We start from the raw sequence: 20765 nt of genomic DNA, 5'->3' as shown, positions 1-20765 counted from the left end.
GGATAGCTTGCATCCAAACTCTGTGATTGTCACTGCTGGCTTGTAGCTGAAGGTATAGGGGAGAGAGCTTTGCAAAGGTTAACTCCTCTTATGACTTCTATTAAAAAAATTATTGGTACCCATTCTGATACTATAATCAGATCTCTTTGATGTTGATCTAAGATTATATGATTACATATTGATGCAACAAGTGTCTATAATTTAGTAGGAGTTTGAGGAGACTTGGTATGTCACCCAAGACTAGCAAATTTCTACAGAGGTACTGTAGAGAGCATTCTGACTAGTTGCATCATTGTCTGGTATGGAAGCTCCATTGCATAGGATCAGAAAAAGCTGCAGAGGGGTGTAAACTCAACTAGCACCATCATGGACACCAGCCTCTCCAACATTGAGGACATCTTCAAAAGGTGATGCCTCAAGAAGATAACATCCATCATGAAGGACCCCACCATCCAAGTCATGGCTTGCTCTTACTGCTACTATCAGGGAGCGGGCACGGGTGCCTGAAGACACACATTCAACATTTCAGGAATGGCTTCTTCCCCTCCACCATCAGATTTGTGAAAGGTCCATAAATATTACCTCACTAAAACTGCAGTTCTTTACAGAATTGAGACCTGCTCCTGGGGCTGACTGACTAGCAGTTTTTCGATATCCCAAGGGTGTAGCCTCCACTCTCTTTCTTCTCCCACTCTCCTCACCCCTCTTTATTCTCCCCCTTTCCCCTCCCTCTTTCTCTTTCTCCCCCTCCCCCTTTTATTTTCTCCCCCTCTCCCATCTTCTCCCCCTCAGTAAACCTGATAACACCTCCGCCCGCTAACTCACCCCTCCACAGCCCCAATCACAATTTCCTGTCAGTCACCTTATGTACAGAGACTCCTGTGCCCAGTGTCACTTTATGGACTTACAATCAATCTATGTACAGGCAGTCCCCGGGTTACGTACGAGTTCCGTTCCTGAGTCCGTCTTTAAGTCGGATTTGTACGTAAATTGGATTAAGTACATCTGGTATTATTTAGCGTCAGTTAGTCAAACGTTTGTCTTAGTATATAGTATATATTTTACCTTTCTATGCATATAAAACATTAAGAAACATATGTATTCCAATAATTAAACCACTGCTTTGCTTAGTGATAATTGTAGCTTTCATCGGAGCAGGGCCTTTCACATGCTCCATTATTCTCACTTTATCCGTTATCCTTTAAAATTGTTCGGATCGTTGACCGACTGTAGCCTAATGCTTTTCCACTGACTGATGGCGTTTCACCTCTTTCCAAACGCTTTATTATTGCCACTTTATTTTCAATTGCGATTGCTTCCCATCAGTGGAACAGAAACACTGAGGGCGGGGGGTCCTGACCTGCGCCGCCTCCCGAGGTCCACTGGGTCCTAAGGACCACTGCACTGAGACAGGCTAAATGGGACAAGTGAGGGCTGTGCTGGGTTTGAGTATTTGATCCTCCACAATATTCGCGTGGGAATTTAAACTGGAGGTGGCAGTGTTTTTTTTTACGAGGTCGAGTTGTGAGCTGGACATCAACCCGGCAGGGATGGTACGGGAGTCACTGGATCGACATCAACCCGGCACGGGAGCGGTCTGTCACTGGATCGAACTCGGAAACCTCCGTTCTCCAGCCCGGCGCTGATCTCACTGCGCCACCAGCCGACCGGAACGGGGAGGGGGGGGCGGGGTCAGAGTGAATCTTACTAAAAAAAATTTAAGCCAAATACAAAGTTAAACACTCAACACAGTGTCAATGGCAACGACTTAAAGTGGCAGACGGCATCGCAATCCGTCTTAAAATGGCGGACGACGTTGCGATCTGACTTAAAATGGCAGACGGCGTTCTGCTTCCTCGGTTCGTAAGTGCGAGTTGTCCGTAAGTCGGACATTCGTAACTCGGGGACTGCCTGTATATAAGCTATCTTACTGTATGTATATTTATTGTATACTTTATCTTGTGTTTTTTTTTGTTTTGCATCAGATCCAGAGTAGCAATTATTTCATTTTCCTTGTGTACCGGCAATAACATTAAACAATCTTGAATTTCGAAGAAAATTTTAAATTAAACATATTATTCACAAATTTTACAAGAAAGCAAAATTATAACAAAAAAAGACAATTTTAGTGCAAAACGGTCAGTATTTTTAAATGACAATTAGGGTTTTGCCAATTGGTTCAGAATTGAGTAGCTGAAAGGAAGTAGTTCTTCTTGAACCAAATGTGAGACTTAAGGTTTTTGTACCTCCCTGCCTGATGGTAACTATGAGAAGATGGGATGTCCATTAAAGTGATCGAAGATTTGTTGAGCTGCCCTGGGAGGTGAGGGACTGGAGTCACTGAATTCTATGTTGAACTTCAGTGAGAGAAGTGAGCATTTAATCAAAATGGTAAAAAGTAAATGTAGGACTGCGTTTTATGGCTATTAGTGTGTGATCAATGTATAAAATAGAAAGTATATTGATAGAAAAATAATTCTTTGACTAAGAACCATTTGGATGTTTTAAATTAGAAGTATGATATTGTAAGTTTATTGATGTAAAAGGTCTGAACACCCTGTTACCACTCAGTACACATTATTTATGACAGCGCCAGTAGGATTATACTGTTTTATACTTAACTATGTCGTACATGCACTTTGTTAATTTGTACATCTACAGAATATTTTTTATTATCTATTATTATTTTATATGCTGTATGTGATGCCTGTACAGTACTGTGTTTTGCACCTTGGTCTCAGAGTAACGTTGTTTCATTTAGCTGTATACATGTGTATGGTTGAAAGACAATAAACTTGAAGTTTGAGTTGGCCAAATTGCCCTTCTGTATAACTGCGTTGATAATTCAGGGCTTTACTGTTGCTTCCATGGTGGGTGGTGTAGTTGGGGGGGCTGATGCTTCTGTTGAGGCAGATGTGGGTGAAGGGTGGGTTCATGCTTTGCTGCTGCTTGTGTGTGGGGGGGGGGGGCTTTGGCATCTAACATTTTTCTGTTATTCATTCTTTCGGGGTTTTCTTCTGTTTTGTAGATGTCTGTGAAGAGTAAGAATTTCAGGTTGTATACTGTATACATTCTCTGATATTAAATGGAAACATTGAACCATTGTTATTTTCACCAGTTCAGCAGTTTACAGCTTTTGTACTCTTTACAATGGAAATAAATGTGTGTGCAAAGGAGGATTTGCATTACTAATTTATATCCCTGGGCAGATTATCTGTAGGAAATAATTTAAATAGACATATGATACTTGCCCAAGTATATTATATGGAAATATTCACTTCTGGTATTAATTTTGTATGAAATAGGAAATTGGGGGATTTAGAATTGAATTGATTGTACACACCTATGGCGAACAAAGTAATATTTTTATTGATTTGGTCATCCATTGTAAAGCATGAAGATGTTTCTCTCAAGATGACACAGCTGTATAAGACTTCGTCTGCTGACCAGTAGATCCCAGTTGATTTTATGCCACACAATATAATCTATAAACATGAGATTCTGCAGATGCAACACACACAAAATGCTGGAGGAATTCAGTGAGTCAGGCATTATCTATGGAGGGGAATAAACAGACAATGTTTTGGGCCAAAACTCTTCATCAAGACTGGAAAAGAAGAGGGCAGAAGCCAGAATAAGGTAGGGAGAGGGGAGGAGTACAAGCTGGCAGGTGATAAATGAAACCAGGTGAGGGGGGAAAAGGTGGGTGGATGGGGATAAAATGAGAAGCTGGGTAATGATGGGTAGAACAGGTAATGAGCTGAAGAAGGAGGAATCTACTAGCAGAGGACAGTGGACCATGGAAGAAAGGGAAGGAGGAGGTACGATACCAGAGAGAGGTGAAGGGCAGGTGAGGAGAAGAGAAGAAGGGGTGAGATGGGAACAGGAATGAGGAATGAAAAAGAGAGGAGGGAGAAGGGGGGATAAATCACCAGAAATCTAGGTCTCTGTGGAATTCATCCAGCGAAATAAGGTTTTGATCTTCCAACTGAGCTAGGCTTCATTATGACAGTAGAGGAGGCCATGGACAGACATGTTGAAATGGGAAGGCAAATTGAAATGGGGGTCTCCGGGAGATCTGGAGGTGTTCAATAAAGCGATTTCCCAATCTACGTTAGTTTCCACTGATATAGGGGAGGCTGCACTGGGAGTACCGGACACAATAGGTGACACTGACACAATCGTAGGTAAAGTTTTGCTTCACCTCGACGAACTATTTGGGGCCCTGAATGGTGGTGAAGGCAGGTGTAGCACTTGTCACACTTGCAGGGAAATGTGCCAGAAGTGAATTTTATGGCATTCACTGTGACATGCAACTTTACATAGAAAACCTACAGCACAGTACAGACCCTTCGGTCCACAAAGCTGTGCTGAACATGTCCTTACCTGAGAGATTACCTAGGGTTACCCATAGCCCTCTATTTTTCTGAGCTCCATGTACCTATCCAAAAGTCTCTTAAAAAAAAAGACCCTATCGTATCTGCCTCCACCACCATCACTGGCAGCCCATTCCACGCACTCACCACTCTCTGCGTAAAATAAAAACAACTTATCCCTGATATCTCCTCTGAACCTACTACCGAGCACCATAAAACTTTGCCCTCTCATGCTAGCCATTTCTGCCCTGGGAAAAAGCCTCTGACCATCCACATGATCAATGCCTCTCATCATCTTATACACCTCTATCAGGTCACCTCTCATCCTCCATCGCTCCAAGGAAAAAAGGCCAAATTCACTCAACCTGTTCTCATAAGTCATGCTCCCCAATCCAGGCAACGTCCTTGTAAATCTCCTCTGCATCCTCTTCATGGTTTCCACATCCTTCCTATAGTGAGGTGGCCAGAACTGAGCATGGTACTCCAAGAGTGATCTGACCAGGGTCCCATATAGCTGTAACACTACCTCTCGGCTCCTAAACTCAATCCCACGATTGATGAAGGCCAATACACCATAAGCCTTCTTAACCACAGAGTCAACCTGCGCAGCAGCTTTGAGCATCCTGTGGACTTGGACCCCAAGGTCCCTCTGATCCTCCACACTGCCAAGAGTCTTACCATTAATGCTATATTCTGCCATCATAGTTGACCTACCAAAATGAACCACCTCACACTTACCTGGGTTGAACTCCATCTGCCACTTCTCAGCCCAGTTTTGCATCCTATCTATCCCACTGTAACCTCTGACAGCCCTCCACACTATGCACAACACCTCCAACCTTTGTGTCATCAGCAAATTTACTAACCTATCCCTCCACACTATCCAGAGCACCTCCAACTTTTGTGTCATCAGCAAATTTACTAACCCATCCCTCCACTTCCTCATCCAGGTCATTTATAAAAATCACAAAGAGTAGGGGTCCCAGAACAGATCCTGAGGCACACCACTGGTGACCGAACTCCATGCAGAAGATGACCTATCTGCACCACTCTTTGCCTTCTGTGGGCAAGCCAGTTCTGGATCCACAGAGCAATTTCCCCTTGGATCCCATGCCTCCTTACTTTCTCAATAAGCCTTGCATGGAATACCTTGTCAAGTGCCTTGCTGAAATCCATATATGCTACATCTACTGCTCTACCATCATCAATGTGTTCAGTCACATCCTCAAAAAATTCAATCAGGCTCATATATAGGGCCTTTCCTAAAACTCAGTTTTATAAATGGTTTGGTATGTATTTCAGATTGTCCAAATTTAAATATTGTCAGAGGATGATGGTAAGAAAGAAATTTCTTATTTATTTATTTATCTATCTATCTATCTATCTATCTATATTTATTTAGAGATACAGTGTGGAATAGGCCCTTACAGCTGCAATGACCAGCAACCCATTGATATAACAGTAGCCTAATTACAGAACCACTTGCAATGACCAATTAACCTACCAACCAGTACAGCTTTGGACTGTGGGAGGAAACTGGAGCACTGAGAGGAAACCCACGCGGTCACGTGGAGAATTGAACTCTGAATTCTAGAACACCACAAGCTGTGTAATAACATCATGCTAAATGCTATGCTACATTTTGTTAATTTGGCACAGTAATAGAGTAAAATTCATGAAGTAACTTAAATCATTTTGCCCAACCCAGTCAAAATATAATGTAAAGGAAACACTGTTTCGAAAAATCTGAAGAAACAGTCCCATCTGACTAAACCATTGGCTGAAGTCATACTTAGCACAAATTGAAATTGTTTTATGCCAATTGTTTTGGTCTTAACATGTTGTCCTGGCTCATTTGTTTTCAGCTGCTTCATAAGTGACCTACCTTCCTTCATAATGTACTTTGACATCTCATTTCAGAAATTACCACAAGCCCTTCAGCCCATTGAGTCTGCTCTGCCATTTGATTATGCCTGATATATTATTCCTCACAATTCCATTCTCCTGCCTTTTTCCCATAACCTTTGTTACCCTTACTAATCAAGAAGCTATCAGCCTCTGCTTTCAATGTACCCAATGACTTGGTAGACTTAAAACCACAAACCTGAGCGGAACATTGGCACCTCTCCCTTATACACGATCTTCTACACAGGAACTTGGCCGGAGGGCACAGCCTCAGAATGCAAGAGGCACTTCAGAGTTGGGTGTCAAGATTACTGTCCAGAAGGGGAAAGGCTTTTAAGCATCAGATTACTAGTTGAACAGCAAATGGATATGTAGGGGATGTTTCCAATGCTGGAAGAGTCTAGAACCAGAGGGCAAAGCCACAGAATACAAGGACATTATTTCAGAGCAAAGATGAAGAGGAATTTCTTTAGCCAGAGGGTGGTGTATCTGTAGAATGCATTGCCTCGGACCTGTGGAGGCTAAGCAATTGGGTACATTTAAACTGGAGGTTGATGGGTTCTTGAATAGTCAGGACATCAAAGGTTATGGGGAGAAGGTAGAGAATGGGGTTGAGAGGGTTAATAAGTCATCCATGATTGAATGACGGAGCAGACTCGATGGGTCGAGTGATCTAATTCTGCTCTAGTGTTTTACGGTCTTATGATAATAAACCTGACTCTGATTCACTGCTCAAGCCAAAATGAAAGTATGTACGAGCGTTTGCCAGTCAGTGGGTCAGGAAGGCCAGCTTAAGCACTTATGCACTGCTACCTATTGAAGTGCATTCGGGATTTGGCAATAAAGCATAGCCTTGTCAGCAAAACCCACACCCAATGAATGAACAAATAAAAACAAATTATATTCAGTCGTGTTTGCAGTTTTTTTTCTTTCCAATTCCATAAAACTTTCCACCCATTGCTGGAAACTTTCCAAATTTACCAGCCCTCTAAAATAGACTTTTTTTGAATCAGTCTAAAGAGCAGTTTCTGTTATACTGCTGATAATTGATTTTGTAGGTTTTATGGACTGCCTTCAGGCAATCAGTTTATGGAAAAGTGATAGGCCAATTTAAATGTCTGACCTTAAATAGAATACTTTATATTGAATTGTTTATAGTTTATAAGCAAGGTTTATATAGCTCCTGTAGTTTGCTTTTTGGCTTTAGATTTATAGTCCATTTTACTCGTGGATATGAAGTTGAGTAAAGTTGAATTATAAAGAAAATAATACAAAATGTCCAGCTTCTTTCCTCAGACTGAGACTTATGAATACCCTCCCACCACCAAAGTCTCATCACTAGGACAGCGAGCTGGTTACTGTCCTGTGCTGTGCACTACATGTATTTTGAATTTATTTTTATTCACTTATTTGTGGTAATATTTTGGTTAATGTGCTGTGTTTGGGTGACTGTGGTCCAGAGGAATGTTGTTTCATTTGGTTGAATATACATACAGTTAGATGACAATAAACTTGAACTTGCTGAAATTTGAATGTTAATTTGGATGTCTTCAGTCTAAAGTGGGCTGATGTGGAAGAACGTTCACGTAGCAGAGCGGGCTCCAAAACAAGTAAAAGAGCGGTGCTTAGTTATTTTACAGATACACTGCCTTGTGACGTATTCCCATTGTTCTGGCCTCTTAGAGGTACAGATCATTTTGTACGAACATCACTTCCTGTACACAAGCTTTTTAAAAATATATTATTTCTTGTGTGGGCTAATTTGGATTTCAACTAGAATCATATCCACCGTCAGCCCCTCTTTATTTTCCCATGGAACAGCAATATCTGTGAGTCTTAAGGTTTCTGAATATTGATAAACATTTAGTAGATATATTTTGAAGTATTATGTGTATTGTTATTAAGCTATCATTGTGTGATGAGTTCACTCTGGTCTACGTGGCATAGTTATGGTGTGTGTATTACCTGTTTAGCACAGATCATGAGAATAATCAATATTATTAGTGTATTCAGGTAAGCAATGATCCTGTATTGAATTTAATACATATTTTGCTTAACTTTCTGCAGTTTCACAAGAAAGATCTCTTTTAAAATCCTTGAAGAAAGCTTCTGGCTCAGGTGATTTTTTTGAGAAGGTGTTTAACTCACTGCATAGCTTTGTATATACGCATTGCAAGGGCAGTAGACCCATCCTGTCAGCTGGAAATCATGTCCAATTGTGACTCAGATTAGAGTCTAACCAAGCCTGCAGAGTAGCTCTTAGAAACTCTTGTTTGACTAAACCTGCATGAAATTGAACAATGAGATTAAGTGGTTTACCAATATCAAAGCTATGTATGTTGGCTTTCTGATAATCGCCGCTGAGTTCCATTAGTTTAGCTGAGTGTACTGTCCATTAAAAAAAAATAGTGGTGCCATAGCGATGTAGCAGTCAGCATGACACTGTTACAGCTCTGGGGGTGTCGGAGTTTGGAGTTGAATTCCAGCGCCAACTGTAAGGAGATTGTTTCCCTGTGGAAAATGTGGGTTTCCTCCAGGTGCTCTGGTTTCCTCCTACAGTTCAAAGACGTACTGGTTGGTATGTTAATTAGTCGTTATAAATTGTCCTGTGATAAGGCTAGGATTAAATATGTGGGTTGCTGTGCGGCATTGCTCACTGGGCCAGTAGGGCCTTTTCTGTGCCTTTATTCTAAAAACACATAGTTTTGGTGGCCTTTGTTTGTCAAGGTCACCCATGAGTGTTCTGTCCTGGCTGTCTGGATACGCAACCCAGAGCAGTACAATATGTAGAGCAAGCTGTTGCCCATGTGGCAGGCTCCACCTCTCCACACATCTGATCAAACCAAAGGAACTGCAGTGACCGATGTCGCTGGAGTTGTCATTCAGTGTTGAACTCAGCGTAGGTAGGGACTCCAGCTCCAGATTTTTTTTTTCTTGTGGTTTAGTCCTGAAGCCTTCCCCATGAGTTGGATTGGCTGCATGGTAGTGGAGGTCTGAGATCAGAGTTTTCCTTCTCCGAGATGAGCTGTCAACCACGGCTGATGAGCCCTGTCTGCTCAAAGCAACTGGCTTTAAGGAAGCAGTAACCTGCCTTTGCCCCTTCCCCTGTCGGCAGAAACTGTTCCACCAGGCTTAGTTGCTAAGCCACACATGAAGGCCACAAGCTGGACTTGTTTGTAAGAGGCTACGTGAGTCCCATGTCTTTGGGTGCACATAATAGGTAGTGGGAACTTATCCCCAGTAACATCCCTGGCTATGACAACATTAATGGATCTAAATAAATATATAAATGTGCATGATCATATGTCTGTATCCTCTTTTGAGTAAAGAAAATGGGTGAAAATTTAATTCCATAAAGCAATACAGTTATCAAGTTTGGAGGGAGTAGATAGTACAATTGATAATACAAATGCAAAAGCATCAAAATTTCTGATCACCTCCTAATTAAAAAAGATTATTTGCAGAGTTCAACTGATGTTTAATCTAGATACCATTTTATAACAGTTAGTTCCAAACTATAAATGAACTTAATAAAGAAAATATTAGTTTCATATACACTCAATGGCCACTATTTGTTAGGTACACCTGTAGACCTCGTTAATGTAAATATTTAATCAGCCTATCATGTGGCAGCAGCTCAATGCATAAAAGCATGCAGACATGGTCAAGAGGTTCAGTTGTTGTTCAGACCAAACATCAGAATGGGAAAGAAATGCGATCTAAGTGACTTTGATTGTGCAATGATTGTTGCTGCCAGATGGGGTGGTTTGGGTATCTCATAAACTGCTGATCTAGGACTTTTATGCATCAGAGAACGGCGTGAAAAAACGCATCCTGTGAATGGCAGTTCTGTGGGCGAAAATGCCTTCTTCATGAGAGGTCGGAGGAAAATGGCCACACTGGTTCAAGCTGACAGGAAGGCGACAGTAGTTCAAATAACTACACTTTACAACGGTGGTTCACAGAAGTGCATCTCAGAATGCACAACACATTGAATCTAGAAGTGGATGGGCTACAGCAGCAGAAAACCACACTGGGTTCCATTCCTGCACCGAATTTCTCTTTTGCTTACCTACACTCAGTATACCCATACTGAGTATAGGTAAGCAGAAGAGAAATGTTTCTAAGCTAGTAGCTAAATTCTTTCTACTTCCACAGTTGTTAATTTGTCCTGTTATGAATCAGTAGAAAATGATTAAAGGATGTCGTTTGATTAATATAAATCTTTTACTCTACTGAGTACGGAAAGTGCTTAGAAACCTTAACAGTTGGTTGCCAAAGTAAATGTTTGTGGAGAAATGTGTTTTCAACTTGGGGATTTTCTTTGGACATTAGCTTTTACTTAAGTATTCACTTTAACCTAACAAATCATTCTAATGTGCTTTGCAGAGGCATAAAGACAAAATTGGAGCGAGAGCCAAAAGAGGTATTGGGGCAAAGGCAAAGTTTGCAGAGAGGATCTCGGGGGAGGTAGAATTTTAGGGAAGACATTTTAGAGTCTGGGGTTACCAGAAAAAAAAAATTGATAATTTACCATAAACAGCAGTTAAAATCTCAACTGATTTCAAGCCTGATGCATTCCATATTTAAAGCAGCCACGTGGGATAATTGTCGAATAGTCACCACTCGACCGCTGTTGGACTTGGCTGGCAGTCAGATGACGATTTGTTAGAGCTCTACTGGGTCTGGGTGCACACTGGTTCTGCGGCGATAATGTTTTGAGAGAGCAATCAAATTTTGAATGAAAAAAAGTTACTTTTAGTTGTATTTACTTGGATCAAAATCATTGCAAATAGGATTTGTTTTTAAAAAAAAAACAGGCTTGGTACATATTGGCATGTAATCATTGAGTGGTTGGCAATAATGGTTTCCATGAAAATAATTTTCTTGGAATTTCCATCAGAAATAATTATTCTTGATACGTTCTTCACTTTTATGTAAGTTTCCTGGCAATGCATTTAAGTCATGTCCATAAATTTAAAGTGTATACAATAAATACTGATGTATTGTTTTCCAGATAGAGATACAGTAGACTTCAAAATGTTACCAGTTTATTTGGAACTCAATGAAATACAGCTGATACAGTGTAGTGCACAAAATACAGTACTTGTAAAAACACACAGACATGCAAATGGAATTCTGCCAAGCAGAAAATTTTAATACAGTTTGCTTAACCACAGGGTGCCAAGTTCTTACATGTTCCATGCTGCTGCTGTTTGCAAGAAAAGTGTTCTGTTGCTCTAAAGAATTGCCTACATAGCTGATTATGTACCGATTCAATAAGGAATCTTTTTAGGAGCATTGGCTCCGTCTTTTGGAGGTTTATGAATTTTTATGACATTTGAGTAGGAAAGCAAGAATCAAATGTTTGGTATTCACAATGCACGATCCTTTAAAATATAGATTTTTTAAAATTCTTTTCAAGCCCAATCAGTAGCATTTATATTTCATGTTGGGCAATAAAAGTGTAGTTGGCAGCTTTCTACATTGTCAGACAACCATTAAAACCATGTCTGTCTAGTATATAGCTTTTAATTTTAGCCTGCTGGCTTTAATTTGGGTGCATAGTTCTGAACAAAATAATAAGGAGGTTTAGAAATGTTTTTATTTTTATAGTGTGAAGACTTTTACAAATACAGTTTTTTTTGCCAGGTTGAAGATCAGAATCAGAATTTATCATCAGGTTTAACATAACTGTCATCTGTCATGAAATATCTTGTTCTGCGGCAACAATACATTGCAATGTATAATTTTAAAACTATAAATCACAATAAGAAATATATAAAATAAGTAGTGCAAGAAGAAAAGAAATTACTGAGGTAGTGTTCATGGGTTCATTGTCCATTCAGAAATCTGATGGTGGAGGGAAAGAAGCTGTTGCCAAATCGTTGAGCATGTGTCTTCAGGCTCCTGTAGCAATGAGAAGAGGGCATGTCCTGGGTGATGGGAGTCCTAAATGATGGATGCTGCCTTTTGAAGCACTGTCTTTTGAAGATGTCCTCGATACTGGGGAGGCTAGTGCCCATGTTGGAGCTGGCTAGGTTTTCAATTTTCTGCAGCTTTTTCCTTCCTGTGCAGTGGTCCCTCTGTACTAGATGGTGATGAAGCCAGTTAGAATGCTCTCCACGGTATCTCTTTAGAAATTTGCAAGAGTCTTTGGTGATATACCAAGTCTCCTCAAGTCATCAAATCGATGTCAGTTACAGTGAGAACTGGTTCATTATTTTTGCTGCAGTGGAAAGGGGTAGCATCCCCAAAACTCTACTCAAAGCAAAGCTGCAGTTCCACGGAAGACTTTAAATTTGAGGATTCATATGTGGCAACTTGCAGTTCTATTTATTTATTTCAGAATCAGTATCAGGCTTATTATCACTGGCAAGTGTCGTGAAATTTGTTGACTTAGAGTTAACTTGTAAATTTATTTAGAGATGCAGCATAGAACAGGCCCGTCTGGACAATTGAGTGGTGCTGCCCAGCAACCCACCTATTTAACCCTAGCCTAATCTCAGGAGAATTTACAATGACCAATTAACCTACTAACCGCTTTGTCATTGGACTGTAGGAGGAAACTGGAACACCCGGGGGAAACCAAAGTGCATACAGGGAAGAACATATAAACTTACAAAGAATGCCAGGATTGAACTCTGAACTCCAGTGCCCTGAGCTGTAATAGTGTCATGCTAACCACTACACTACCGTGACACTGTGCCCTTGTTTTTGGAGGTTTTGATTTGTATGTTGTTAGTCTTACATATCAGTTCCATTAATTTCATTTGATAGCCAGTGTCCTGGGTGGGTGATATGTAGCAAGAATGACATTTCTGATACAGACAGAAAGTGAGTTATTGAAAAGTACACAACTCAGTACAGTGGATTCTGGTTAATTAGGTCGTCTGTTAATCAGGGAAGTCACTTATTTGGGACAACTCCTAAAGATAAAGATCTAATTGAGAAAATAGCCAGGATTTCCATTGTTTATTTGGGCCACTATGTCACTTAATTGGGATAGGAGACAGTTGTTGAACAGTTTCTAACTGATGTCAGTTGTGTGGCCATTAGACATTATGCCGTATTTACATTGAACAGTTTTAAAATGGCATCAGTTGTTTGTGTTTCTGTTTAAAAAGCAGTGATTTTTGTCACTGCTGGTGGTGAGAAGTAAGCAGTAAGACGATCCAGAACTGTTTTGCTCACTGTGGTTTTAAGCATTCAGACTTGGAGATACAAGAAATGCCAGGAAGTGAACATAAAACGATTTCACTGTTTCAAGTTGGAAACTGTGAAGAATTTCAAGGTATCAACAATCATCTTGAGTGTTACAATAAAAATGAGGATTTGGAAGATGCAGTCATCGCAATCTTTGTATGGAGGCAGCCCATTATCTGCACAAGGTGTCTGCGCTGTTTTGTTCATTCAATTAAATAAATAACACAAAAACATAATACTTGTTCACTTATTTATTGAGGAAAAATGATCCAATATTACATGTATTTGTTGGGAAAAGTATGTGAGCCTCCAGGGTTATCAGTTCATTTAAAGAGGAAATTAGAGTCAATTTTTTCAATCAATGGGATGACAATCAGGTGTGAGTGTGGGAGGCTCTGCCCTATTTAAGGAACATAAACCTGGGTTTCCACTATCAAAGTCTGATCTTCACACGTTTTTGGAAGTGTGCCATGCCTTAATCAAAGGAGTTTTTTTTTGAGGACCTCAGAAAAAAAAGTTGTTGATGCTCACCAGGCTGGAAAAGGATATAAAACCATTTCTAAAGTGTTTGGGCTCCACCTTTCCACAGTCAGGCAGAAGGTGTACAAATGGAGGAAGTTTAACACTGTTACTCTCCCCAGGAGAGTTTGACCAACAAAAATCACTTCAAGAGCAAGGCATGTAAAATTCCAGGAGGTCACAAAGAACCCCAGGGTAACATCTAAGGAGCCACAGGCCTCTCTGGCTAATGTCAGTGTTCACGAGTCTACCATCAGGCCAACACTGAACAACAATGGTGTGCATGGCAGGATTGCAAGGAGAAAGCCACTACTCTCCAACAAGAACATTGCTGTATGTCTAAATTTTGCTAAAGACCACGTGGATAAGCCAGGAGGCTGTTGGAAGTATGTTCTGTGGGTGGATGAGAACAAAATAGAACTTTTTGGTTTAAATGAAAAGCGCTGTGTCTGGCAAAAAGCCAACACTGGATTCCAGCATAAGACCCTCAACCCATCTGTGAAACGTGGTGGTAGCAGTGTCATGGTTTGGAGCTACTTTGCTGCCTTGGATCAGGACAGCTTGCCAGCATTGATGGAACAATGAATGCTGAGCTGCACCAGCAAACTCTGAAGGAAAATGCTGGGTTCTGTTCATGAACTGAAGCTTGAGAGAAAGTGGGTCATGCAGCCAGCCAACAACACAAATCAGTCCGCTAAAGAATGGTTAAAGCAGAAGGAATTTCATGTTTTGGAATGGCCGAGTCAAAGTCCTGGCCTTAATCCTATAGAAATGTGGTGGAAGGACCTGAAGCAAACAAATTGTGCAAGACGACATCCTAGAGCTGAAGCAGTTTTTTGAGGATGAATGCTCTAAAATTCCTCCAAGCCGATGTGCAGGACTGATCAATAGTTACCAGAAATGTTTGGTTGAAGTTATTGCTGTACAAGGGGGTCACATCAGTTACTGAAAGCAAAGGTTCACATATTTTTCCAACAAATACATGTAATATTGGATAATGTTTCTCAATAAATGAAAAAGTGTAATTTTTTTGTGTTTATTTAGTTGGGTTCTCTCTATCTAGTTTTAGGACTTGTGTGAAGATCTGATCATATTTTTGGTAATACTTATGCAGAAATAGAGAAAATTCTAAAGGGTTCACAAACTTCCTAGTACTACAGTAACTCTCATCTGCGCCCTGTCTAAAGTGTCCATATCCTTTTTTTTAAATGAGGTGACCAGACTCAAAACACACCTTCTTAACAATCTCTCAACTTGCACGGCGACCTTGTGAGATCTATGGAAGTGGACTCCACCATCCTTCAAAGTTTAAAAAAACTATAAAAATGATTTAAAATTTTATAGCTTTTGCTTTTTTTTAACCAAAATTTTATGATGGGTAATTGGTTAAAATCTTTGATTCTCCTTCATCCATCTCACCAACCTCTTGTCTGCTCTGTTTTGGTAGTAGGCAACTTCTGCTTTCCTTTGTTGGCTGGGACTTACTGGCACCAGCCTACAACCATCAAAGTCTTGTCTACAGAAAGGTGCCAGAAAAGATCCAGTAACATCATCAAGATCCCACTCATCCTGCTCATGTTTGTCCCACTCCCATCACAAATTGCGTAGCATCCACACCAGGATCAGCAGATTCAAAGACAGTTATTTTTTCCAAGCAGTAAGGCTGATCAACACCTCCACCCACTAACCCACCTCTCCACACCCCAATTACCACTACTTTATTATTTCCTGTCAGCAATCAGACACTCCTGTGCCCAGCATCATTTTATGGACACACAATCAATCTCTGTATATATGCCATCTTATATATTTATATTTCACAGAATTAGTATCAGGTTTAATATCACCAGCGTATGTTGTGAAATTTGTTAACTTTACAACAGCAGTACAATGAAATACATGATAAATTAATATAGAGAAAAAACCGAATTACACTAAATATATATATGCCAACTAAATAATTAAAATAAGTAGTGAGGTAGTGTTATTGTGTTTTTTTTAATCACTATTTTGCCTTTATCTTATTGAATGTGTTTTAGGTGCAACATTGGCCTTGGAGTAACAATTATTTCATTCTCCTTTACACTTGTGTACTGGAAATGACATTAAGCATTCTTGAATCTTGCTGCCCAGCTGTATTAGCATGTCATTTGTGAGAAGCTCCATCTAGTGGCTTCTCTGAGAATCTTACAGCAAAATCATAACATTTATTTGCTGCTGCATTGCACTGAGCATTCAACTGACATTACTGCTGCTTTTGGCACTTGAAGCTTTGATTTAAAAAAAAACTTATCTGTATACATGCATATTTTAAAAGTGCTTGTGGTGCAAGTGTGCATGAATCACTATGGCCTGCTACTTAACATTTTAAAACCAATTTGTGTACATTTAATTTTCCAGGGATTCTCAAATTTCAAAGTAAATTTATTTTCAAAGTGCGCACATGTCACCAGTGCACATGAGATTAATTTTCTTGTGGGCATTCACAGTAAAACAAAGGAACAGTAGAATAAATTTTTAAAAAAATTGCTCTTGGACAATTATGGACAGATAACCTACGTGCAGAAGACAACAAGCTGTGCAAATACAAAAAGAAAATAAAAGAAATAACTTAAGCATTAAGCAGAGACTACGAAGTTTCTTAAGTGATAGTTGAATAGATCTGCTTCAATTTCAACTTGAATTTCTTTCTCTTTTGAAAATTCTTGGAGCTTTTGTTAGGGAGCGAGTGAAAGAAACACCAAGAGAGTTGGAGGAATACAAAAGCACAAATGGAGAGCATTGAGAGGAGGTTTTTAAAGGTAGCGTAGGAGATACAAAAACAAAAGTACTGAAGGTAGGAGTTAACGGAGGGAGAGGAGTGTTGAGGAATGGGCGTTAATGAAGGTCAGGCATTGTATACGGTGGTTAAGACTACAAGGTCACTGAACTAGGAGAAGTTAGGCATGGAGAGACTGAAACAATTTAAAAAGAATGCTATATTTTAAGGTTGCGAAAAGCTTAAAGATTGAACAGTGTATGGCTAGTGACTATGTTATTGTGTATAAAATAGCTGCAAAATGTTTTTAAACTGGCATGATGCTTTTTAATTAATGTCAATATTTGCTCTGTAATAAACACTGGCTCACTTCCTGTTAACATTGATTGCTGTTAAAACTCCATTTTCATTGCAGGATGTGTATTTTCCCCGAATCACTGGGCTTGGAAACCCACATTCAAAATGTTAGGTACAGCTTCTACTCCTCTGCTATCAGGCTTCTTAATGGACAATGAAACAACACATGAATACCTCCTCACTATTTTTGTTCTCTTTTTGTACAACTTAATTTAAATTTTAATATATATTTCTTATCGTAATTTATAGTATGTTTTATGTATTGCACTGTACTGTTTCCACAAGACAACAAATTTCCTGACATATGTCAGAGATAATGAACCTGATTCTGATTCTGATATTGATATTTTGAGTTGTGATCCTGTATTAGGATTGAAAATGTGAAGGGAAAATAGACTGGCTATTGAAGTGCAAGGGAGCATTGTGACAGAGGCTGGTCTGTGGAACTAGCTGAGGGAGAGATGACGAATGGATTGAACCAGGTGTGATTGGGGATTGGAGTGGTGAACCAAGGGAGAAGAGATTCTGGTGGTTAGATATCTGAAACTGGAAAGTTCAGTGTCCATACTATTAGGTGTAGGCAATCCAAGTGGAATATGGGATGTTCTTCTCTCTTGTGTTTGCGTTCTGCTCCCACCATTCCTCCTTGTTCATCTTTCCCACTTGTCAGTCCTAAGACATAGAAGCAGAATTAGGCCATTCTATCATGGTTGATTTATTATCCCTCTGAACTCCATTCCCCTGTCTTTTCTCTGTGACCTTTGACATCCTTACTAATCATGAACCTGTCAGCCTCTGCTTTAAATATACCCAGTGACTTGGTCTTTAAGAGCTGTCCGTGGCCATGAATTCCACTGATTCACTACCCCTCCGGCTAAAGTCATTACTTTTCATCTCTGTTCTAAAGGTATATCCTTCTATTCTGAGGCTATACCCTCTGGCCCTTGATTTTCCCACTATAGGAGGCAACAGAAAGAGAAACTTGAGAGACTTGAGATGGCACAGTAGAGTAGTGGTTAGCGCATTGCTTTACAGTGCCAGCAATGGGTTTAATTGCAGCCGTTATCTGTAAGTAGTTTTTATACTCTCCCTGTGAGCTCGGGGGTTTCCTCCCATATTCCAAAAATATACTGGTTAGAAGGTTAATTGGTCATGTGGGTGTAATTGGGCTGGAAGGGTCTGTTACCGTGCTGTATCGCTAAATAAAAATTTCGTGTGGTCCGAGAACCTACTTTCTGTTAACGTCATAATAAAGGAAAGGTGCATAATTTAAACTCAGAAGAATGGACTTACAGATTGGGGAAAATACGCTCACACAATCCTTTTTGCATGCACAGGGACCAATAAGTATAGGTACAAAGAAACTGATGCCTAGATTTCATAGTCAAAGGTGAAGTGATAGTTTCCTGCAAAAGTTTAGCAATCTATGCAGTGAAGAATTCCTTTCCATGCCATTGACCTGTTCATTAGGAGCCCAACCATCCAGCAACTGCAAAGTCGTCAAAACAGTCGCATTTGAAAATTCTCACAGCAAAGAAATGGATAAAAAGCACATTTTTAACAAATGCTTTTATTTACAAGTTACGCTGTGCAAAATAAAGATTGGATGTTGTATAACTATAAGAAAGGTGAAAATGTAAAAACAACATAGTATTTTAAGATCATTGATGTTTTGAAGTATTTATCTGATTCTTGTACTTGAGATTCTTTGAATGCTAGGATGCTTGCTCAGGTGTAATTATGGTCTAGTTTGCCAGACAAGGCCACAATTATTCCTTGGCAATAAAGCATAACATACAATGTGACCAGGTCCACAAACACCTGAAGTCCTCATCAGTTTGCTGGTGACAGCAGAGGAGGCTGTAAAACAGTGCAGCCTGTGGACAAGTACGGAATCACCAATACTAACTTCTGGATTTCAGTGTTTAGATATGCAGTACATGTTCGCCATCGAGAAGTTGCTGGGGGTTAGGCAGTGAGATTGTGATGAACACTGACATTTTGGTCCAGTGCAGCAGTAGGACCATTATATATACAGCAGAAAGTGGGCATATAGGGAAAGTTAGCAAGATGTATGAATTATGTGTGTGGGTGTAGGAGAAGTGAGTGTTATGGTCAGAGAAAAATGGGTATAATTGAGGAGATAACTGCATCAGATTCTCTGGCATTACTTCTGTATCTTATGCTGATTAAACTTGACAATTAGACTCAGTGCAGCTGTTTATTGGTCAGTTTGATTCCTTATTTGTAACAAAAATAATCAGAATTATAATATTCAATAATTTAAATTATTTTAATTATAAAGTCACTGGGCTATTTTATTTAGTTTATGTAGGGATGGTGTGATACAGGTCCAACCCAATCAGCCACACTGCCCAGCAACTCCACTATTTAATCCAAGCCTAATCACAGGACAATTTACATTGATCAATTAACCTACTAACTAGTACATCTTTGGACTGTTGGAGGAAACCAGAGCACCCAGAGGAAACCCACACAGTCACAGGAAGGATGTGCAAACTTCTTACGGACAATGTCAGAATTAAACACCGAATTCTGATGTCCTAAACTGTAAAAATGTCACGCTAACTGCTAAGCTACTGTGGTTCTTGGGTTTCTACATAATGCAGCATTAATCTTTTCATGAAAAGTGCCATCAAACATACTGTGTGTCAGCTACATTGATATAGTAAGCCATATGGTAACTTGTGACCACCTTGTATCTATTTTTTAGTTCAATGCATTTAGGATCTCATTTATTAATATGGTAATATTCTACTGAAAACTTCAGACATGCTTGAAATACGATTTCAAATCCTTAGTTGTGTTACAAGCATCAGCAACCCAGTCAAAAATATGTTTTTGTGGAAAATGTTGGTTGTGTGCTTGTCTTTAGACTGCAGACAGTAATGAAGTACTCCCTGAAATAAGCTGCAAACTGCTTAACCCACAGCAGTCTCCCCCCCCCACCCCCACAATCTGCTCATTATCATGTCTCACAATGGCAAATTATGTGGGGTCAGATTAATCAATGAAAATGAAAATTCAGTTCATTTTTTTTCTGGTTAGTTATGGCATTTCCATCATTATCCCTCAGCCTTTGTGATAGTGGCTCTTCCTTAAAAAAAAATATTGTTTGTCGTATCAGGCTTCAGTGTTTGTGCTTTATAAAGCCTGAAGGGTTAAAGATGTATGTCACCAAAATCAATAACTATCTCTACACAGGAAGTCAAATCATTATGTGGATCAACATTGTCTGAGTTGACTTGCTCTATTTTTCCCTATTTACCTAGCAGCCATGGTACTCTGGGGATGCTGCTGCATGAATTGAGCACATATTGTGTAAAGTTGCAAGAACCAATACTTCATGTTACAAGCAAGTGCATCTTGTAGCCAGAGGAAGTGCTTTGTCTATTCGTTCTTCAGGGGGAACTTTAAAACTAATTGTAATCTGGGATTTTTAAACTATTTTTTTTAACACAGAATTATTCAAACCAGTTCAGATGTGTAGAGATTTTTTTCTTTGTTGTTACTGGACTCAATCTGTATGCTACTGATCATTGTTGTGACTCTGTTATATTGTTTTATGTGCATCGGCAGTTGATTCCAATTTTGCCTCAATTAACTACATTCATGTAATTGAG

The 20765-nt window shown here is 39.7% G+C and overlaps 1 protein-coding gene across 7 annotated transcripts in view; it reads left to right on the top strand.

Annotated features, from left to right (window-relative positions):
• Nucleotides 1-20765, top strand: part of dennd1a (DENN/MADD domain containing 1A) — a 618210-nt gene that overhangs the window by 104522 nt on the left and 492923 nt on the right. The gene's annotated exons all lie outside the window — the stretch shown is intronic.

Source organism: Hemitrygon akajei, chromosome 7, assembly GCF_048418815.1.
Source record: "Hemitrygon akajei chromosome 7, sHemAka1.3, whole genome shotgun sequence".
Taxonomy (NCBI): domain Eukaryota; kingdom Metazoa; phylum Chordata; class Chondrichthyes; order Myliobatiformes; family Dasyatidae; genus Hemitrygon; species Hemitrygon akajei.
This window is presented reverse-complemented; position numbering and strand designations above follow the sequence as displayed.